Raw genomic sequence first — 24,236 nt, 5'->3', positions numbered from 1 at the left:
CCAAGCTTTTTTATAGTTATCGTTTTCACTAGCACGAGGTAAATTTGATATTCAACAATGTCCTAAGTTTACCCCCCCCCCCCCCCCACCCACTGCAATAGTACGGAGGGATATAATAATCTCCTGCTCTGAGGTTCAGATGGTGTTGTCTGGTCGTATCGAATCTGGTCGTAAACACACAGTTCGCTTTGCTGGGAGCCCTAAATGCAATGTAAATCATTTTCATAACATTATCACAAATCAGCCCTTCATTGTTGACGTCGGCCGATGACGTCAATATACGTCTGAGTTGAGTCATGGCGGATCTCCAAATTACGTTATGAAAATTTAGTTCTCACAAAATGAACTACGGAGTTATGCACAACTAGATCATAGCCAATTTCCACCGTCTATTAGTAAGAATTGTTTGGTCATGAGCCAGCCTTATATCTAAAGTTTAAGGGGCTATACAACCAACGAAAAAAACATCTAGTTACTCGAAACCGTTCCTTTGTTTAAGCCTATCCAGCTAATGTTGTATAATGAGAAATTCGTACACAGTTTTGCGGATGACAAATGTGCATTTTTCCTTAAAATCTGATCATACATGTAAGAAGGATGGAAACCTATTCTTATATATCGCTTTTTGCTTACGCCTGCACGTGCCTGGCAAATGACAATTCTTCTTGAGTTGCTGCACTCAGCGAACTAAGGAGCTGCAATTCAGTAAAACACCAACGCCCCTTTTTACCCAGCCTAAACCCCACTCAGTTGGAGGCTCCGTGCGAACTCTCGTCGTTCACGACGGCCACGACACTTCCAGATCTAAGCAAGCAAATGTTGAGTTAGTTTTTTCGCCTGCTCTCGAATACGAATTAATTTCATTTTTACTACCGCACCACCAACGGCAGGCCGTCCGAGCGTCCGGCTTCTCCAACACCTGCGGTGTACCCCATGCAGTGGCAGAGATTCCTGCGGGAGAGTAGCCCCAAGCGTACATCTTGCCCCACCCCTTGTTCTTTCGCCCGTTTTAGACCCGTGACAGATTCACTCCAAGGCGGTTGTCATGGTACGAAGACATCGCAGTGCAAGACTAGCTCGTGTGGCTTGACGATTTAAAATGGATCGTTTCTTTGCACCGTCGTGTTCACAGTGCTTCAGAATGCGCAGTACAGGAAAAGACGGAAAGAGGAAGAGCAAAAGGAAAATAAAGAGGGGGCAAGAGGCAGCAAATAGGGTGAGAAGGAAACGAAAAGAGAAAGATATAAATGTAGCAAACTTGTTTGTTATTCAAAGTTGTGAATGTGTGATACGCGAACAGAACATCGCCGAGCGCTGAGTCAAGCGGAAGAGAGCTTGCTGAATTATGAGTTAGCGTCGTGGTTTCCTTCGATACCCAAGGGGAATGGGGGAGGTACATGAGTGAAACGAGCCCGACAGCAATGTCTGAACTCAGGATATCCTAGGCGATGAGACGCTGGTTCTATAAGTTAGAATCATCTTTTTTTTTTCTGCCGGCTTAAATTAGTGGAAAACAAGCGAATGCATTTTAGGCAGATGGGGGTTTGTGGTTAACGGTCAGTGCTGTTCCGTATTATACAGTTGCTATTTAGTGAAGCTGCGTGACATAAGGGAAAAACGTTTAATATATACTCAAAGTCTAGATCTTAGATTGATTAATTTGGTGTCTTGGATTTTTTTAGATTATTAAAAACACTTGCATTTCTTTTTTGTTTATATTAATAACGATATAACTATAAGGCAGCTTTTTTGGGACAAATAAAGCGATTTCTGCGTATCTTCTATTGTGGATTATATAATTCATGCAATCCAATAGATACATGTGTCAGTCTATATTAATACCGATGGTCATTAATTTATCATATCCTTCACTCGAAAACACTCTTAAACGTTAGTTGGTTTTACCTCATTTCGACATAGTTCACCAATAAACCGACACTTCAGATTGAGAACAACGCGGAAGTTGTCTATTTAACAGCTAGCATTACTAAGTAAATAAGCCCCGGTCTTACGTTATAAATAGAGTACATTGCCTTTTTGCCAGAATTTTTTTCGGAGCTTAGGCCGTATCCCTTGGGTGATGGTCTAAGTTCCTCTGCTAGATCAGAATTATTAGGGGCAGTCTGCTATGTTTTGCCCTGACTACAGTGCAGTACGTTGACGGCACTAGTGTTTTCGTTGATCACTGTCAGCATGGCAGCACGGGGAATAGGCAAACTATCAACCACTGTCTTAAGCCATTAGTCCATAAGAAACAATGGCTATAATAATAAAACCCAACCAAGCGCCCGGGCTACGATAGGTATCTATCTTTGATTTTGTCTGCTGCGGCTGAACATCGATACAGAAATGCCGAGTAGATGTCTTGTATTAGCTATTAGATGTTACTCAGCGTGCACTGTATATATCGGTGCAGCATATAATCGGTAGGTGTCTTCTAAAATCGGACCTCAGCTGTACTTCGCTGTGCTCCATGTGCCGTTGTTACTTTAACAATTAAATTTAATAGTGTAGAAAAGTTGTCCTATAAAGACCTGGGCACCAATATCGTTCTGAATAAAGTTGGGTGTCTGTAAGCAGGGCGTAACCGCACAATAACACTTATATATGTATATATATATATATAAATTGTACGCACTGCATTATCTAACTGGCAACTATTCCATCCCAGAAGAGAAAGACGAAGTTTCAACCTTTCGATGTAATTAATACAAGAACCGTTTCGCGTAAATGCTAGTTCCTGTTTTGCTTTGTTCTTTTCTATCGCGAACGAACTCTTCACCAAGTTCCTCGGATCGTTGTAACCATTATCTTCTGCTGCCTCCGCCCGACTCTAGAGGATACAAATGTACGGACCGTGTTTCCTTCATTCGAACCCGTTTCTTTTTCATAGAAACTGCAAACTCAATCTGATAGAACAGTTCATATTGAATATTATACTAGAAACAGGGGTTAACTGAAAGAAAAAGCCGGTTTAAGTTGTGAATATATCACCATCTGTTTTGCAACCGTATGGTTACAAAGGAGACGTCGTTGGACATACTTACGCGTGGACGTCCTAAATACAGGCAGAGAAGTTCCTTCACTTATGAAAACCATAGATTCTGCATACACTACACTGCCTTGGCACGGGCAAATCGGACACTATTCGTACACTGGTGAGCCCCAGTACATATCTTCCAATGGTGACGATTGTGAATTCGATAATGTTATTCAAAAAACGAGGCTACCTTTACTGGACTCCGACTATATCTGTATCAAAGCGATTTAAATCACAATGAGAGTCAAATAGGATATGACCTCTTTGCAACTGTAACCCATAAGAAGAACCCATCATATTTAATAGTACGCTGTACAGAGGTCTTACAAGAGTTAGTGTATCGCGGAGCAAATATAGTATAGTAAGGCCTTTACTCTAATCTAATAGAGTATAGTGTTGAAGCCTCGACTATGTATCTATTTGGTTAACTTCCGCAGACCCTACGTTGCTTTGAAACACCGTTAAACGAATAGTATGGTGAAAAATAGAAAATTTATTACTATTATTATCCAAAGCATTATTCTATTAAACTTGCACCATGTAAAAAAGTTACTTTGTGTTTAAGTTTCAGTTTAATAACTTCACAACATTCTGCTCGCGGCTAGCGCCGCTTAAAGGCACACAATCGCATTCATGGTGTAATTACGTACAGCAAACTAGAAGCTGCGGAAATAAAGAACTCATTTTCAAAGCAAACTCATGAGAAACATTTTTCCACATCATCCATTATTGCAAAAACGCTGTTCCTATTTAATGCGTCCGATCGAGTCGTTTGCTGAACTTCCTGTAAGGTTCTTAACTTGCTCGTTCTTTTTTTCGCATCTTTTGATTCCAGGAACTTTTCGCACGAAATAGCTGCCTGGTGCAAGAGTTTAAAGAAAATGACCCTCGACAAAACCCCCGGCGATACCGTTGCCTCCCCCCCCCCCCCACCCAAAAAAAAAATATTAGTTGAAAGATTATCTGCTTTCTTACCCCGTCTCTAAAACACGACACACTTTAGCGACGTTCTATGCTGAAGTACGTTTGGGGACACTTGAAGTAGTCACACTCTGCTGATTGCCATTAAAAAGGTCTAGCTTACCTAGGCACAACTAATCTCTAGTTTGCTACGGAAGAGATCGCGTGGTCACTTTCTCCTAACGAATTTTTACATCAAACTTAGCATGCAGATATTTAGTTGTTAACCGAAGGTAGGGAAACTGGTGGACGTGGTGGTATACACAGAAATAAAGGGCAGTATAAAAGTGCTCGTTGTTTCATAGCGCTGCAAAAAGCTAGACAATTACTCGACGGAGGGAGGAGCTCAGCTTACTGAAGTTCGATCTGTAAATATAGGCGTGTATTCATTGTTTACAAGTAAATATAATGATTCATTTCCTTAGCAGGTTTTCTATTTAATAATCATTTCAAGCCAAAATATACTCGTTCTAAATATTAGCTTTCAATATGCATTGTCGCACTGACCTGCACGTTCATGGATCCTCACTCTTCATTTTTGCTGTGTATTGCCTTCATCAAGGCATGTTGTTCACAGTTGATCGGTACCGAAACGAAGGCCATTATTTTCATTTAGCCCGCAACGCGCCTGCCACACTGACAAGCAAGTGTGCATTCAGCGTCCAGAATCGATACAACCTGTAAACCTGTCAAACCTGTTTAGCGCCCTTAAAAGCTAGAAAATATAACGTCAATGTCCTGAGACATTTTTAGCCTTTAGGAATTAAACGTACGTGCCCGTAATAGCCTAATGGGTAACATGTTTACATTCTAACCTTATTGATAAGTGGTCGTCCACTAGAGTCCATATATAAACACATGTAGCTTTGAATTAGGAGACATCGGTCTGATAAAATTATTAATGGCGGCATCAGACAAAAAATCGAAACATTTATATATTAAAAAAAGTAGCTATTATTTATATTCTGTGTGACGTCTAAATAGATCTTAAGGACCTGGTGGCGAAATTCGATGGTTTTTTCAGTCCAGGATTTGTAGAAACAAGTAGAAATTTTTCCAAGGACTAACAGCTGTTAGCAGTATTCTGGCAGTAGTGTTTACAATGCATAGAAAACAGGAAAATATATTTAGCGCAATAAGGACAATCACATTAGTTACACATGTTTAAACCATGAAGTCTATAGTCGAGCCTTAGCTAGAAATTACACTCAAGAGCTCATGATTGTCAATTCGACGTCCTATCCACCACGATGGTGCATATTCAGCAATATGTATACGAAGGCAACTAACGAAGAAAGTCCATCGCAGATTGCTTTTGAAAAATCTCAGGCTTTCTTCAATAAAAATTACCACCATTGTTCCACCTAAACAACTATATGTTTCGAGCTTTACGTCCGGTATCGTCATAAATACTGTACGTAGAATAGCCGCAGCTCTATTGTTAGCCTTCTCAAATTTTTTTAAGTACGGCCTGTTCTTTGCTCGACCAACACGTGTAAACCATTGGTGGGAAACAGAGCGTTCTTATGTGAAGCAAGGGGTTGGGGCGACAGCAACCCAACTCCCTTGACAGTGGCGCCTCAATTAAATTAGCCTATACCTTCACCGAAAACAGCGCGTTTCCGTCGACCGGCACAAGTTTACCATGGTTTTTTTAGCTTTCAAAAATAACAGATTGTCAAATTTAATTCAATTGAAGACTTGTTACCTTAACCTGATATGACGCTCCAACTGCTTAGCCTACTGCTGACCCAACACGGCTTGCGTGGGTCATTAGTACTAGATGTAATAATGTTGGCCTGTTTTCCCTGACGCATGTGGCTAACCTACAAACTGTTTGACTCGCTCGAACCTTGCATTTCTTCCAATTACCGTTCATTTTCGATTCTCTCTCTCCCTCAGTCTCTCTCTCTCTCTCTCTCTCTCTCTTTTCTTGCTTTTCTTAAAGGTTAAAGCGTATAGAATGCGTATATGGTGCGAAACGGTCCTAGCTTGTAGGGAGCGCGCTGGTCTGTAGTACCTGTGTCCGATAACATTGCTGGCCTATGATCTAGGTCATTTGATACTTTGGCATATCGAGCTAGATCTGACCAGATCAGACTGTATTCGATTTGTCCTAGACATCAATTAGGGTAGGCAGGCAAAAGTTCTTGACTGGAATCGCCAGAACCTTTGAACAACCATCTATATTAATGTGTTAAGCGGTTAAACGGTACGTATTAGGCTGACAATGAGTGCCTGTGCGTTAGATTTGAGGCGTTGATGCCATGCGTGCTCGCGCCATGAAAGGTGCGTTTCAATACAGTTCTCTTGGACAGCGTCCACAGGCAAAAAAGACTGCTCAAGCTGGAAAAGGCTAGATGAGTGGCGACCAACGATAATGATCGTCTTTGATCATGGCGTTGCGTGATACGCTGGCCCAATCTGATCCACTCGCACTGGATTAAACTATCGATTGGTCCACAAGGGCGAGGCCCATGTGTTGCTCGCTGCTGCTGTCAGGCAGCCCGCCCGCCTGTGCGTTTTTGTTTGTGCGTAATACTATAAGTGACTATCTCACGTTTGCTTTTCGTCGAAGTTCAGTGAGTTGAGCGATAGCACCTCGAAAGGCTTGCGTGTCCACGTAATAGGGAACATCGTAACATAAAAGGCAAAAGCTTCTCGGTTCACGTCTAAGGGTTCGTCAAGTTAACGGATGCACATGGAATCGACACTCGGTTACTGTTACCATAGCGACTGATCGGTCGACACCGTTAGGTGGTCCCTTACGAGTCAGTGAGTTTCTGTTCGATAACAACGTAAGCAGCGAATGGTTCGCATGCCCAAAAAACTGAAGTCATAAAAGCCGATTACTACCGTTAGAAGACACTCGCATACAATGGGATACGAATGGCGTTGTGAGTGCTTGTGGAAAGAATAATCGTATAGGGGCTTACTGATCCTCGAGTTCAAGGCTGCGTGCCGATATAACTTGCATCTTGGTCATAGTACTGTTTCTTCTAGATCGTCTGACCGCTGCTGCTTCAAAGGAAGCGCCCAGTATGTCTCACTGACCATGTGCAGGTACATTGTAAGGTCAACCAATTCCTGTTCTGTCCTACTTGCCTCCCTTACTCTGTGGTATGTAAAAATCCATCGAACAGGCTAGTATCCTTCATCCCAGACATTGAACTATGACGAATATTACGAGCTCTATGGCGGTGTGTTACTTCATGCGTCGGACATGCGAGACCTTCCAGTTCAACCGAACGCGTTCTACCGGGTGGATCATGTGCCCTAGACCCATTACGAAGCGCTGAGTTCCTTCTGAACGGGAAATCGTATACCCTGCATAGAAAGTCAGTTAGAAAAGACGATAACCGAGCGCAGACTTTGCTGCGTCACAGCATAGCTTGTTCTGTGAAAATAATCGCACTCGTGAAGGATCCATAACTAAGGTGTCAAGCGGTTTACGCAGTAACTACAGGTTGTAACATGCACCGCAAATGACTGTCTGTTTATCCGTTTTCGGCAGGTAGAGTGCCTGCTGGATGATAACGTTTAACCACGAAGTTTTATCGTGTTCCATTTTGAATTGATACCAGTTTGAGCTAGAAAAAAAAAAATGATATCCTCTCCCTTGTTTGTTGGTATTCGGAAAAAATTGCTTGTTATTTCTGCCTGGCCAAGATGAAAAACGTAAATTACCTTTTCGATCACAATATGCGTTTTTCAATATTTTTTGCAATGGTCGTTGGTGGCAGTGTTTGAGTAACCTCACCATTGTTCTCTTGGTTTAATTCTTCGTTTAATTATGAGGGAATTGTGATTTTATTCCATATTGATTTATTTTTACATTGATAGTACTAAAGTCCTCTCTGCAGCTGAGGCAACCCACCTCACTTACCGCATCTGAAAGCTATTTTCAAATCCCAAATTAAAAAGTAATAAATAAACTTTTTTTTTTTGCACTTTTTTACTGCAAACAACTCGATTATAAATAGGAGAGATTTTGCTGTAAAACAAGTTAAACTGGGCTTTTCGGAACGAGTGAACCCACACTATGTTTTTATTGATATCATGAAGCGCTTGCAGAACATCAGCTTCATCATCATTTCGAAAATTATCAATAACGTTATTTACAAATTTTAGATCTTCAGAGTGCAGAATCTTTTCGATTGTGCACTCTGAATCGTATCTACCCTTCGAAGGCTTTCACTTTTGTTTTCAGCAATCGCTGATCTCATGATGATTTCTCCGAAGCTCATTTCCCTGAAACTAGTACATAACTTTACACGTTAATCTGTCTCGATGTTTTTTACAGCTTCTATTTATTTATTACTCCTGGAAGGCACTAGTCGAGACGAGTCGTCGTCAAACGATTACCCCTTTGCGCACCTGATGTAAACTTAATCAGTTAGTAACTCTCATCTGTGTCGTGCGCGCTGCCTCGATGATGGCGAAGGACATGCAATGAACACGACCTCAGTCATTGCAAAGCAGGCAAACTGCGCATTGTCACCAATTGCTATTTCAATAGACTAGCGAACCAGGACAAGTGTAAATATATCACAATTCAGTTAGGTCTATTCTGTCACGTTGTTCCCGAATATGGTCTCCTTTACGTGTTTTCTACCTGGTTCATTTTTAACACTCTGCCCTACTATACGCCTAATATCTAATACTATACGCCTGCCCGAATAGAGTGTTCGATGAATACAACTACGTCCTGTGTTTTCGAAATAAAGAGACCATCGATGCTAGAGCTATATTGTTTCAGTAACAATGATTCCTCGAGCGATTTCTCTAAACTGAAATAATCCGCGATCACGTACGATATTTAGTGTGCTCTCGTACGATCCATCGGAACGAATTGGCGTTTCTAATAAGCCTTACCTTATTTCATAACGTAATCAAAACTTGTTACTATATGTGGACAAAAATGTTCTGTCTTTGCTATGTGTTTGCATATTTTGCGACGGCGTTTTTCTATCCAGCACTTGTTGGCCTTAGACTGGCAAACTGATATTTCTTAACGAAACAGTTACTACTAAAGTGAAAACAATGCACCGTCTTTTGACCCAAATTCTATTAGTGAACTCGATATATAGTTTGATAACCCAATGGGGCGAATCAATTGTAATCATACGTAGAAATTGTTTTTTATTTCATAACCGTGCCGGGTCTAACAAACTTAACGCAAATGGTTTTTTTTTCCTCTGTAGCGTTGACACCTATTCCCATTTGAAAACCCTTTACCGAGCCAAGGATCTGCCTGCGGTTGTATGTTATATTATAGGGTATATATATTATGAGAATTGATCTTACATGCAGTGCAGCTGTAACAGTCGCTCGTGTGCATAGCGAGAAATGGTAATATTTTAGGGTAGCTAGCGATAGTATTTGAGCTTCCGTCAACTGTTTTTCCTATCATACCTGCATGCCATATTTCAAGTAACTGCTGATAGGTCCGATGATGGCGACAGATGCTCACCGTAAATCGCTCTTAGAAAATAAAGTACAGACCTGAAATGCGCTTTTTTTTTTGCAGCGATATCAAGCCCTACAATATGTACAAAATTTCCCAGGACAACTATTCATCTAGATGTTTACCTGTGTACGTTCAGACCGTTGTATATGCTCGTTGTGTTTTGGAGTTGAAACATATTCGTTAAGCTAAAAGCAGGTTTTATTTGTTCAGGGCCTTCTCGTGTAAAACTATATTGTTGCCAGAGTCTAAATGTCATTGAAGTTATTGCTAAGACCACGTCAACTGATTTGCCACAGACCAGTCGTACCTCTCGATTCTGGACAATGCATTTGTAGACTTTAGCCTTATGCCAGCATTAGCTCAGCCTAGACTAAATCGTAGCGCTCAATATAAACTGATACGGGATTGTTGAAGTTTTATTAACGTAACTTCTTTAGTTCTCTTTCTATTACCTCACTAAATACAGAAATGCATAGAAAAAGTCTATATATATATACTGTTCAAGAACGGTTACTGCAAACTATCGTAATTCATTAAGTAATTATATTCTATACACATTTAGCCTTTACTTTTTTTGTTTTCTACTATGTCGTCACTCTTGCATCGACATTTATCCGAATCGGTTCGGTGAGCCCTTAACTTTGTCAGTTGCCTGACACGTCAGTAACTGCATAGTGCCACGTGGAAGAGCAACAGCCTGCGTTAACAATATTGATGGTCGTGCTTCAATGGAAAACTCAACCCTCAAAAACGACAACAAGCCCTTCTTCGGCATCTTCTCTTCTCAGATCTTTCGCTCCTTCCTCTTTTCGATCCTCGCATTGTGCTCCAGCGAGACTCCTCCCCATCTTATTTCCTTTTGACTCCCTAATCCCCTATCTGGACCGTTGTGGGCTCCTAGTACTTCGTCCATGTTCGGCCCTGCAGACACCCACAGCTAGGTCCCACCTTACGTCTCCGTGGTTATAGTTGTCTTGTCTTGTAGCCATTACAATCACCGCTAATTACGTGCGCTGCTTCTTTCGCCATTGGCTGCCGGTCGGATGGCTGGTCACTCGTCCGGACATTCGATGTCTGACGAAAGCACTACTCGAGGTTCGCTAGCAGAGCGCTTGGGGATGCTAGTAACAATGGGCCCACTGAGCTAGATTAGGTTGGACTTAGACTGTCAGGACTGGACGTAGCACCACTCCTTCTTGACCACTTAACGACTTTTAGTGTTAAAAAGGCACTAGACTTTCGGCTGCGTGGTTTTGACTCAGGGACTACGAGTCACCTGTTCATAAGTAAACCTCTATCCATTGGCTTCCCAAAGCAGGCGTCACGGTCGGTCGATTGGTCACCAGTACAAGCAGAAGTAAGGCGCTTTGAGACAGGCAGATGGTTGGTCCGGTGGTTGCATTTGCCACTTTTCGAATGGAGTAAAAGCCCGCCAAGTTCTTGTCTCCATGCCAACGAAACCACCAAAAACCGGCTTCGTGTTCCTGCTACTAGCAACTCTGCCCCGGTGGGTTGGTTGTGGCGCTTCTAAAAAAAGATGCTCTTTTCCAGTAGCGGAGCACCGTTCCCATTTGTTCCTAGCCATGGCTTCGGCAGAGCGACGGCTAGAACTCCTTGCTCACCCCCGATCAAGTCGATCTTTTTCTCTTCGTTTTCGGACTCCTTGTTCTTCGGGAATCCTGTAGCTAACTCTTCACTTATAACCCTTCGAACTTTTCTGGAGTAATGGCGTGACGCAGCAATGCACGCCTTTTTTGAATGTATGTTTGTTAATACATGATAAAGAGTGAAATCGACTAAAACTTCTAAACAGGAACCTTTGTTTCTCTTCTAGCCCTCATTTCACTGAACAGTTAGGCACCACTGGAGAGGAAGTATAAAACAGCAACCCCTTTTCCCCTTGCTTTTTACCACCTCCCATCAAATGGGAGGCGAAGAGAGCTTTTTGTCCTATTTCCGTTCACTATATAGAGACGTGCGCAACTATTTCTTATATATATATATATATATATATATATATATATATATATATATATATATATATATACGCAGATAACTAGCACAGACAAGAAGAAAAAGCTTATATAAAAAAAGGCAAGGAACTCTCGAGAGGACATTTTTGGTTTTAACGCCTCAGGGACGATTGGGGTGAAGCTGAGCGGGATAAGTGAAGAATAAACGCCCGAAACGATTTCCTCCGAACGATGAGCGTACTCGCATGTGCTTTTGCGTTACCACCGTAAATACACGTATACTTCTCAATAGTCCGATGTCCGTCACGAATAAACGAAAGTCTCAAAGGACATTTAAAATGGACTTTGGGGCAAGCTTTTGTACTGTGAAGCGTAGACAAATTCGACAAAGATATCAGAATATAGTCCTCTTTAAGGCTTGCTAGCCCCTAAAAAGAAATACGCAGCTTTCTCACCTCGCTCATATTGTAGATCCTTACGTGCTATAATTTATTTTAAACCACGGGTTTGAATCCTGTTGAGGATTCCATAAAGATACTCAATTAATGGCGGTTAATATAACAGTGTAAGAAATTAAACTCTTCGTTGATTTGTTACCTCAAAGCATGATCAAGGAAGTGTTCTGCTCATGCTTCGTTTTAGGTCTGTAATGAAATGATTTGATATATAGTAATGCCAGTACGTTCTTGTTTCATCTAAAAAAGGGTCTAATTCTTTTCGCCTCTTCAGTCAACGCAGTAGTTAATCGTTACAGCTAGTCACCAGACAAACCGATCTTTCATCTATCGAAAACAATGAATAGGCCTTTTCTTACGAAGGGATATATCTACGTTTAGCAGTTACGTTTGCTTCGTTCTTGCCCCAAAGAACCTAGTTGTTTACTTAAAGTATGGACGAATTACAAAAACCTTAGTTTCTCTTTGCGGGTCACCCCCTAATACTGGATGTGTTACAAATAGCTTCGCATATAATCTCTAATTTGTTTGTATGGTATGAACAAGAGGTCTTAATCTCAGCAGATACTGAAGCTAGTCGAACTGCTAAAGGGGAGAAGGCATACGAGTTATTCGTAACTTCGTAGCAAAGAAAACTCAACCAAGACCAGCTGCATAGATCCGTAACCACTTCTTGCTCTATAAGCAGGATCATCTTCAGCCTGACACCACCTCACACATGTTGAAGGGAACACATATTCTAAATGGAAAATATTTCAAAATAGTGCGCTGAATATTGTTGCCAGCAGTAAGCACTTGTATATTCTTTTTTATGGTCATCTTCTGCTGCGATCCTATAGACCGTACGCAACTCCATTGCCGCTACAATCGTTGCCAAGAAACGAGAATTCACCATTAACTAACAAATTGCAAAGAATTTCAACCGTAGCATCGTCAAGCCAATTATGCACAGTGTGGGGTAAAGTGGATTACCGCGTTGCCCTTGCCACCTCCACTTACATTGAAGCCCGAAAAACCCTAACGACGCCAGACAGTAGTCAGGCCAGCGAACTCGCCTTAGCATTTGAAATGTCTAAAGTGGTAAGCAGTACGTATGAATAGGTTATTAAACCTTTTGCTGAAACCCTTTCTTAACTTTCTGCTGTTACCACTGCAAGCGCCATTCACCCCTTTTGCTTCTACCGTTACTTGCTTCCTACTTGCGTACCCGCATTCACACTTATTGTACGCATGACTAATCAGTGAGACGGGTTTTTTTCTCATTCTCCCTGTGACAGGAAACTCGTCTAGCGAGTGTGCGCTTCTTTGCTATTCTGCTTTACCGATGCCGGTTCAGGAGTTCTACTAGGACAAAGTTACCTGTTTCTTTGCATCACTATCGCCTTACCACGGCTGCTTGTCGCTTTCTCATAGCCAACTATCTTAGATAGTCTAGACTTCGAGGCAGAGACTGCACGACCCCCTGCCTCGATACCGCTGTCTCAAGCCGCCAGGTTTCCGCTGTGATACCGATATGCGGGTGCATAGCCAATGAGATACATGTCCACGACGAGATTGGCCCGCCTTTCGCCAATGCTAGGTCTCCGGCTTCTTCTGTGTTTTTATCTGACAGATCACAATGAATACCTCTGTCTCGGCTGTCGTTAGTGGTGGCAATACCTGGCAATGCGCCGGGCCGATCCTACGTACTAGAGACTCATAAGCGGATAGCAGAAGCTTCTATGCAGAAGCTTCTACTCAGAACCATAATGGATAGCAGCGCCTACGTATAAGCATGGTGGAATAGAAGCTTCTATCACTTAGTAGCCTCGTATCGCAATCGCACAAAAAATCCATGGTTAGTAAATGCTTACAAGAAAGCGGCTCATTTCTGGCGGTCACCACTGTCCCTTTTTGCACCTTCTACCCCCCCTCCCCCCTCTCCCCATGCTGTCTTTATGTTGGAACATATGTAATGTTTTATTGGTTGAAATGTAGGACCCGTTACCCGTTGACACTAAGTGGGTACCATTTGTGGGGGGTTCGGCGGAGAATCTTCAAATTTGCATGGGTTGTGGTACCTGGAGATACACAGACTAGGTGTGGTCGACGACCTGTAGAATATTCGATGTTTTCTAAGTGAAATTATTGTAGATTTGTAAAAAAAAAAAGGTCCAGTGAACGAATCTATCGTGCACCTTACGCAGAGTTGATAGTGCGAACTCTAACAAGTTAGGCAATAGCAACAAACACGCGGTACATTGGTAGGAAGTCTAGGAGAGCACCACATCTTTGTTAATCCCATAAACACAGTTGCCTATTATTTTACAGCGGTAGTAGCAAAGTCTTCGTGCGCTTGACAAAATGTAACTAAAAAACCTTCAGAACAATCATCTTAGCATATTACACTATTAGACCAAATAAGTTTTGTTGAATTGATAGTCCATTCATAATATGATAATGGCTCAAACTGAACTTGTAAATAATTGGGATTTTTCAGTGGCATACAGAGTGTTTTATGTATTGAAGTTGAATAATTTCTAGCCGTACTGTGCATACAACTACCCTACCATTGTCAGTCTCCCGTTTAAACGAATAAGGGTTTAATTGAACTTTTTACAAAGCAATGAACATCGTCCATTTATCCACGACACTATATAATTTTGTGCTTGTACATATGGAATTTATATATCGCAATGTTCCACGTGGACTCCACAACAGTTAAGTAATTGAAGAAGCTTATTATTATATAACAATGTTGCAATCGTGTACAGGTCCACTATTTCTTCGACGGAGTGCAGATATTTCGCCTTCTAAAGAAGTTTCTAGGTAACCTCCAACAGGGCAGCGCCTGCGGTGGCCCATATTGCATTGAGGCTGCAATCGTCTTATGATACCGATATTAGCAACAGGTGCTTGTGCAGGCCGCGTGTTCAGGACACTCGGGGTCTCTAGGAACGATGCCCCACGTCGTCAGCACCTACAGGAAGAAGCAGGGCAAAAATAGATCTAGCCGAACCCCTCCAGTCCTATTTCTATTTTAGACAATAAAAACAATCATTCGCTGGATCCTTGCGAGGGGAAAACATAACCTGCGGCGATGGCTACTCCCCACCTTTCCTAAACATGCTCTCCCCAAAGACTCGTTGATACATCGTACGCTGCTTCCGTGTTGCGCATACCTTTTGTGTAATTTGTGTTCTTTTTCTCGAAGTGAACTTTGTTTTGGTAGCCGTCTGTTTTGTAAAACGTTTTGAAGCGCGTAATATAATTGATGCGTCTAACATATGGTTTAATAATATATAAACTAACAGTACAATTTCAATATGCTTTTTAAAAAAACTTTATGCTTTCTCTAAATTGCACTATATATATATATATATATATATATATATATACCATCTACTCGGTATTTTTGCTCGGTTCATTTTTATTGTTAGCTTGAAGTCCTCAAAAGTTTATCTCTAGTGATGATATATTAGAAAACACGCTACCCTTATCAAGTACGGACCATTTCTCCGCCGTCTGTTTTTCCATCAATACTTTTGTCATCGACTACCTTCGATCTATGATAAACTCGTCGTTTTGACCCTATGTCCGTCCAGCGTTGCACCAGTTGCAATCCAATCCAAACTGCAAACTTATTCGGGATCGACTGTTGGCCGCTTCCAAACCCAGCTTTAAGTTTTGCCACGGTGACCATAACACCATTAATTTCCACGCGGTGTTAACAGTTAATTGTTAAGTTAGTAGGCTTTACGCGTGGCTGGGCCAAAATCGAAGTAAGCAATGGAGCATGCCAATAGCAACAATAAGGTGTGCGTGTGTTCGTGACTAGAATATTGAAACCTTTGTAGCCTCGCCTATAAAATTGAACCACCGCAGTTGGATGGCAAGAGCTCGAAGATACACGATCATATTAGAGGCCGCAAGCGATTAAAATAAGAGACGGAACCGGTCTTCAGTTGATAGGATTGCCCGCAGGAATACATTGATGCCTTCTCGAAGACGCCGTACTAAACGTTCGAAACGACAGATGCCAGTAGACAGAGGGACGGTGTACAACACGTCTATTAGTCAATGTTGCAACAAACAGCTGTACGTGGTCGTCATCTCCTATTTGTGACTGAGCTGCTGATAACAGTGAAAGCAGACCACCTCGCGGTGCTATAGCTATTTCTTTATACTTTTCCTTGTCTATCGTCGTGTGGCCGGGCGTCCTTATTCGGTCGCTAGTGTTCAGTCTCTACTGTTTTCCATAAATTTTACTATCCTGCAGGCCCTTTCCCTCTAATCAGCCTTCTTTAGCTACATTGTCGTAGGGGCGCGCCTCGACAAGTCCTTCAGGCTCCGCCGGCACTACTCCTGATCCGGCCGGCCATATAGCTGTACGCCAACGACTGTTAACCGGTCCGCGCGAATGAAGACTTAGGCCCCTTCGCAGAGTTATTTAACTCTATCAGCCTTTTTTACTAAGTCGTCATCATCACTGACCGCTATACTCTCCGCCATTGACTCGAATATCGCAAGCTAATGTCTGTCTCCTGACAAACGTCATAGGAGACTTTTTACCGAATATCTTGCGTTGGACAGTTGCCGGGTGGCCAAGCTTATCTAAACCCGCCTAGCACTGCTGTCTAGTTGTAACCTGTACCTATCACTACGACTATTTCTGTCTCGCGCTTTGCGTGCGCAAGACAGAACCAGAAATTCACAGATTCGCTCGCGGAGAGAATCGCAGAATTCAGACAGACACACCCGCTTGCCCGCCAGCTCACACGCAAGCACGCCCGATCCGTTACTGATCATCGTTGCTGCCGCCGATGGTTTCTCCCGGCGACTACCAGACGGCGCCAGGGGTACCTCGACAATCGGTCCTTGCGCTCCCCTCACCGCGATTGGCCACGAAGCCGGTGGCCAGTCTGCGCGAACCACCGTCGGATTCGGATTGTTCGGGACACTCGAAAAGCCGCCGGAACACAAAACGCACAGCACGCACCCAACTATAGAGAAACAGGAATGATTCAACTATATCCGCGCACCAATACATGTTCTCTGGACAGGTGAATTGTTGCCTACAACCTGGTTAAAGCGGTCAGACCAGAATACCCTGTTGCTGGCATAGAGGGGTGGAACACCCTCTGGCATTTGTACGGCAGCTGTATTGAAGAAGTCGAGCTATACAGCTTCCTTAGCGATCCCGATGAGGAGAGCAAATCAAACTGCCGCTATGGCAATCCTATAGTAAAGTGTGGACACGCTTCGATGTGAGTTAGAACGGAAGAAAAGGCGAAAGCAATTGCTGAAAGAAAAGGAAAAATAGGAAGAAGGAAAATAATTAAAATTAATTGTGTTTATAATCGTAATCATCGCTACCATTAAATTGTGTTTTATATATATACCGTGGGCGATGTTGATGGAAGTTCGCATTGCTACCAGTAATCGCGATTATACAACTCGCTAAGTTCAACGGTTTTGTTAATCTACGAAATCCCCAAAAATTCTCATGTTTGTCATTTTCGTCTGTCTACGTTTCTCGCTTGTTTAATATTGTCGTGACACTGTAGAATATCTATAAGATCTACAATGTGAGCCCGTTGAAGGTTCAGAAACGAGATTTGGTGCAGAAAACGACAGGCCATCAGCCTAAATACCTGTTACGGGAAAGGCCGCAGTAGTTTTACTCCACTTTAGGATGTTATTAGTGGTTAGAGGATCCAGTGCACGTTGTCCTCCTAGTGTTTTAGTAACGTTAGTATGTATCGTATTGGAGTTTATGAGCTGGAGAAAGAAGATCGCTTATGGTTAGGATACTAGCTTACAGATTACGTGGTAGCAGAAGTTTGTGTCGTCAGTGAGTGTTCGTGAAGTGTCGCAAATAAAGCATCAAGTAAAAGTAAGCTGTGCCTCTCAGCGAAGTAGCAGCCAATAGAAGTACTGTTTTTCAAACAAGAGAAGTTCAATGAGTTCGATAAATTGTGTTGTCTCGAGCTACCCAACACGCTTTTGCGGAGCTGCCTAGCTACACCTGTGGATTTCGGGGACTTTGTCCCCATGAGCTTAGGCTCTGCCGGAGTGCGTGTCTTCACAAGGGTTTGCGTCTGTATGTGTATGTCTGTGTCCCAGAAAGCCACAGGGAAACGAAGCAGCTCTCAAGAGCGATACGCAAACTCCGCTTCTAGGTTTGCTAACCCACTGAAATACAGTGAGTTCTGTTACAGTCAATTGGAAACTGTTATGCCTAGGCTAGAATTGCTTAATGTTGCCGTGAATCATCAACATCTACAATAACGGCTCTAGTATTGAAGAAAACGGGTTGGTCCGTGGCTTCCTTTTGTTCGAAGTCGTGACCCCTCCCCCCCCCCCTTAATACCCCTCCGGATGTGTCAACGTGCGACCACCAACCTGTAGAGCTAGGAGCGACCGGCTAGGGTGCGAAGCCGCAGAGGCACTGTAGTGCAGCGAGACCGTGATCGTCGCAACGCATTTCAAATAAATACAGCGGAAGCTACAAGTGTCAAGCAAATATCCATATATCTCTTTATATATAGATACCTCATGATGTATATTTATCTGTGATCAGCGCCAATCTGCGTGCCTCTTCCGATAAATGTTGGTGTCAACAACTTGATAAAGAAATATTTCTCTGTTCCACTAAAATGTGCCTACAGCCCCGCTCTGGATAGGATTACTCAGGATATCTGTCGTTTTTTTATAGTAACGTAATCTTGTTGTTGTTAATTAATGGTATAATCACATTCTGTACGGAACGCCGACGGGACTACTACAAAACTAGAATCGGACTACTCACTGCCGCAAAATGTAAGTACTATGTATAGTCAATGCACGAGTTCTTTGACCGATTCCACTGTAAGCTATATAATACGTATAAGCAGACAAAGTGTTGGAGTATAGAGGGCGAGCTTGTTGCATGGTACAATGTGGTAATGGCTCAAATCATGTGAATGAGTTGATCGTGCTGTTGAACAAACACCTGATGGAGTGCTTTTACTGAGTAGTGTGAACGAAGACCATAGACAGACAATAGCGGTCGCCAAAAATGACCTGCGAGAGTTAACGCACCATATCTTTGAGGCGATCACAACCTGCAAAAAGGAGAGACGATGCCGATTCGCGTATGTTGAAGCAAATCTTATAGATTTAACTGGCGACAACCATCTATAAAATGTCATAGATAGTCATATTATGTTTGTGCTATAGTTAGGACGCTAACGACTGGCCGAAACTCAAGGGTTTCGTTAGAGTAAACACAATTTTATGGTACATATCATATCTTAGCTATACAACTTAGCCCCATGAATAAACATGACCTAAACGTTCTCATCTTTAAACTTACGGCATTTCGTACACGTAGCATGCGAAATGTCGTATATTTCTTAGACTTTACTAATGGTAAAATCCAGTGAGTTGAGTATGTGGGCACTTTATTCCGGTTCCCTATAACTGTGTTTTCTCCAATAAGCGATAGGCCAGCAGCCTTGCCACAAGTGCGCCCAAGTTCTTCTTGGAACTAGTGGCAGCCTAATGATTAGATCAAAGTAGCTTACTGTTCGATGGGTAGTGAACACAATAGAAGCTTGCGTCCCAACTGTAAAGTGCGTGCAAAGAATGGCCAGCAAGTAGGGACAGTTTAGTACGAGATATACCCGTGACGCGTGCAGACGTTGTTACATGTTGGAAAAATCGGCCTGCTGCTAGATCGAAAAGCCCGACAGCGGATAACGACCCTTAGTACAATATCTAAAAATCGAAGGAAGACTCCGCAACGCACAAGAAGGAGATACAAAGAGATGTTCATCTCTGCACGGCCTCACATTGTAAATAACCTGGTTGACTGTTTGCCTGTCTGGCTGAACTTGTCCTGCAGCCTCAACATTTAACTTAGCCGATTCCTGCCCATCCGTCCTAATAAGACGAAGCTGTTTTGATTCAACCGTTGCAGAAATGGTCCGAATGTCTACATATGTTATCATATGACTATTTTTATTTGAAGTCAATCCGCTTTATCTCCGTTCCTCGAAAAGTCTAAAGTTCGATCTTCACAATAATAAAGCCCTTTGCTCTACTCGGAGGCCCTTTACACCTAATTAGGGACGGACCGATTTCAGGTAATAAGCTGAGCTCCCAGAGCTGGACACTAGTACGATTGAGGCTGTCATCTGGGTCCGGTAACATTGTATTGTACATGTGAGAGAAGTCGGGCAACAAGCACTTCACTGGGGAGCCAACCACCGCGAAAGACTGCTTCCTCCACTGAATCACGTGCTGCTAGTCGTCAAAAGTTAATCGCGTTTCTTCACCAACATGTATAACCTAACTGGTCTTATCATTATAACACAATTTTACAATTGTTGATTCGGATCTTGGCCACGCACGTGTACTTAGATTATACAGGCGTATAAACTGCATGTACATCGTGAAACCACAGCGACAAAAAAATGTTAAGGAAACAGTTAACAGTATACAATTCTTACACATGAAGGGCAACCCTGTGACAACTGTACGGATTATATAAGCAAAGAATGGCATAAACAGCTTCGAAAAAAAAAAAAAAAACAGTCATTATAACTTAAAATGTACGTTCGATAAAATCACATCGTATATAGACACGGTACTCATATAATCATAGATATGTTTAGGTGCTATAACATACGGAATAGGTCAAACAATGTAATCGTTTGGGCGAACGGTATACGAATGTGTACGATGTGCTTTCGGACAGGTTGTTTTGTAACTTTTTACAACGAGAATCCAAAGCATCATAACAATACACCCATCTATTGACGTACGTTCGCTGTGAACCTCTGAAAAACAAACTGCTAAATAGACAACTCAGAGGGTATTCCCGGGCTCGCCGACCACCCGCAATGTTTAAGAACGAGATGATTTAGGCGCGAAATTCAAACGGTTTAATTTAGTCTTTAGCATCTGGACCAGCCGCAGTCCCTAGCGTATAGAAACCAACACAGTATATCGTGTGTTTCCTTTTATGTGTGCCTAATAATTCACGAGCAAAACAATACAGATCATTCCATCTTCATCATTAAAAAAATTATAGCATTAGCATCAGGAATCAATAAATAAGTAATGAACGACCCAATGGCCAACGCACGTCACTACATTCCCATTCGCCAGACATGTGATGCTAATCAATGAAGCACCGCGTTGTTAATTTTTCATGATGGTATCATTCTGAAGTCGCTTGTTGTCCGGAGCTCATATTTACCTGTCACCCGACTCAGCACCATAGTGTGCCGTTACGACGAATCTTTATGCCATAAAAACACTCGATTCGTATGATGCCTCGATGTCTCTTCTGCGTAGAGCAATATTTCGAGGGACGGCAGGATTATATGAACGGTACAATTTATCGGGCCACTAACAAGAGCTCTCGAGTGAGATTGTGAATTGCCGATGAATTAAAGATAATGAGTTAGTCGCAATAGAAAAGCCAATTCAATAGAAGATGTAGCGAGGCGGAGAAGGCTAAAAAAGAGAGAGAGAAAAAAAGCTATTTTATTTTATTCGAACTTGTTCCCTGCCTCTGGCCGACCGAGACTCCCCGCTACGGTGATACAGTTTTCGTTCGGGGGCTAAAAAGTTACGGCAGCACAAAGATGAACAGCTACGCGTCAGCTGGGAGATCGATTCATTCATTTATTGTACAGCGAAAGTATTAGAACGAGTTCGCTGTGCTGTTGCAACGACCACTGCCATTAAGAAGAACGTGGTCTGGTAATGGCATCGATTCTGGTGTAGCTCCAGCCTATCGATGGTCGGATGAATCACCATTAGAGGATATGTCACACACAGACAGTAGAGATATACGCTTTCGGGTCTCCTTTACCAGTTCAGGATCCACATGCTTTTCTGTTTACGGGGATTGCGACTGCTCATAATCAGTGATTAATTGAAGGATGGGTTCCTCGGCTAGATTTTAGGTAGATACGCTCAGTGTGCTTGCAATAGTACGAGTGTACTTTTATACGGCCTATAGTTAGCGTAAAGTGGTGTTCCTGCATCAATTACAGTGAGGGGGAAAGGAGGGGAGGGGGGTAATAAATTGTTTTATGGCAGAAATTATTCAGGGTGAAAACACTGATCCGTATATATTCTTCAAATAATTTTAACTTGCAGAAACGCAATTAATAATAAAATGATAGCTTAGTGCCAAAAATGACCGTGCAAGGCGGTAACATCGCCTAAAAATTCGACTGGTCTCAACGTCTACATTTGTGGCGACATGAATGTAAAACATCGTATTAGAACCTACGTAAACAGGATATGAACAATGCGTAAGATCTATAGATTTCGAATAACTACAAAAAAAGCGTTTTCACTGTGGACCAATAGCTTTAGTTGATAGTTTGTCCTCGCGGTCTGTGAAGTGCTACCCAGAAAAAGAAGGTACCTTTCAGAAGATGTTGACGAAGAAGAAAAACTGGCCTTTGGCGACCTTAAAAACGTGTCAGAGCTGCAAAAACGACGCGAAGCGACTAGATCGATTGACATGATCCCTGGACTTAAAGACGAGCAAATCTGCCACCAGCGGCATAACCATGTTCCCATAATCGGGAATTTCCACAATAGCTTATGCCAATATACCACCGAGAAAGTCACACGACCACACCACAGCACCGGAGTTAAGTTTTAAGTGTGCCAAGACCGACAATATTAAAAAGATATGAAGATGATTCAACATGAAATAAATGAATACATTGCGATTTATAAGCTGGCTATAAACGAACCCCGTAAAGCTAAACTGTCATTCATGCGTGCGTACGATTCAGCAGTAAGAAACAAAAGTATATCTGATAGAAACAAATCAGAAGACAGAAACAGAATCGAAGACAGAAAACAGAGAGACTCAACATTGATTGGGAGCATTGGAAAATAAAAAGCTTAAATACATTGCAACTGGCAAAGTCCGCGCGGTCAACTATTGATTTAAACATGGTCCATATAGTGTTCAAGCTTCTTTCTACCTACTACAGTCCCTATACGATGCACTTTTCACTAGAACAAACATTTACTAATGCCATAACTCGTAGCGCCGTCCTCATTTACCGTCGTGATTCTCACCCACTAACCCTCAATGACGAATTGCCTTTACGCTGATCCTGATAAACTTAGATCGATACCAGCACGCCCCCCTACATACGTGGAAAATTCAACAAAACATTACAATAAGAATAATACCCGATGCTAGTAAACAGTCATCGATTGGCGTGAGCTCCGCTTCCATCGACTTCAAGCTCGAAAGCTATTTTTAGTCGTTCGTTGTTTTCGGGTTTCACCATATCGCCACGTTCCGCCCCGCACAATCAACGAATCGCACGTCGTCTGTTCTAATGACGATTGTTTTTCTTCGTTATCTCGTTTGGTAGGTACGTTCTGACCGTTTTAGAGGGGGTAAAGAGGGCGTCGACCCTTAATAGTAGCTCAGTCAGGTCCAGATCGAAGCTGGAACATTACGGTAGTTAAGTAAGCTCTCTTTAGTTGTCGGACAGGAAGAATAAACAGATCCTAGGGCACGTGCTGAAACACTCTATTTCAAATGGGCGCAATTACGTTTAAATAACGAACAATGGCAACGGTTCCATATGAATAGGACAAATGTTCAGGACGACACCATTAGTATAATAACATAATAATGATCAATAGATAGGATACATTACAATTTTTGTATTTATTTCACTTTCGTTTCTGTACTACATTTTGTTTGTTCCGGGCACCTTCCTCAGACCGTTACCGCTACCGTGGCTACTATCAACTACGAAAAGAAGGGGCAAGTTAATCTTTCAATCAGCCGATCAGATGAATAATGTAAATAAAAATACAGATCATACGTATAGCACACCAACACAGCAGTAACAATAAATTAGACTCTTCTACCCTTTTACTTCGTACAAAATTTTTCATACGCTATCGTTTCAATATATCAACACACGAACTACTCGTTCTTTTCTGGCTGATGCTACTGTTCTACTGTAGCATATCTGAAGCTTTATGCTGTCGTACTTTCTTGCCGTTCGTATATATATATATATATTTGCCTTAATGGCACCTAGGTCTTAGGTAACCTGGATTTTAGTTCGGACCTATGCAGGGAGAGGTGACACTCGAAACATTTCGCTAATACAACTCTATCTGGCAGGCGATGCAAACCCATGACTCTGTCGCGTTTCGCTGAAATCAGTTTGAATGAAGAAGGCAATAATAGCGAAAAGGTCCCGAATGACATGACCCAGCTCGAGACAAAAATCTGGGCTGGCTGAAGTCAGATGTAGAAATATCACAATGTTGTTATTTTGCTCTGCCGTATAAAACGTTAGTGG

At 42.2% G+C, this 24,236-nt stretch overlaps 1 long non-coding RNA gene across 1 annotated transcript; it reads right to left on the bottom strand.

Annotated features, from left to right (window-relative positions):
* Positions 1-21,775: 21,775 nt before the first annotated feature.
* On the bottom strand, positions 21,776-23,187 carry LOC111245291 (uncharacterized). The gene is made up of 3 exons (XR_002671268.2): positions 23,098-23,187; positions 22,310-22,488; positions 21,776-21,914 (listed from the first exon to the last, which is right to left on the bottom strand). It is a non-coding gene; the product is annotated as an uncharacterized LOC111245291 (long non-coding RNA).
* Between the last annotated feature and the right edge of the window lie 1,049 nt (positions 23,188-24,236).

Source organism: Varroa destructor, unplaced genomic scaffold (genome assembly GCF_002443255.2).
Source record: "Varroa destructor unplaced genomic scaffold, Vdes_3.0 BEIS01000002.1, whole genome shotgun sequence".
Taxonomy (NCBI): Eukaryota; Metazoa; Arthropoda; class Arachnida; order Mesostigmata; family Varroidae; genus Varroa; species Varroa destructor.
Note: the sequence above shows the minus strand (reverse complement) of the source record. Positions and strands in the feature narration are given on the sequence as shown.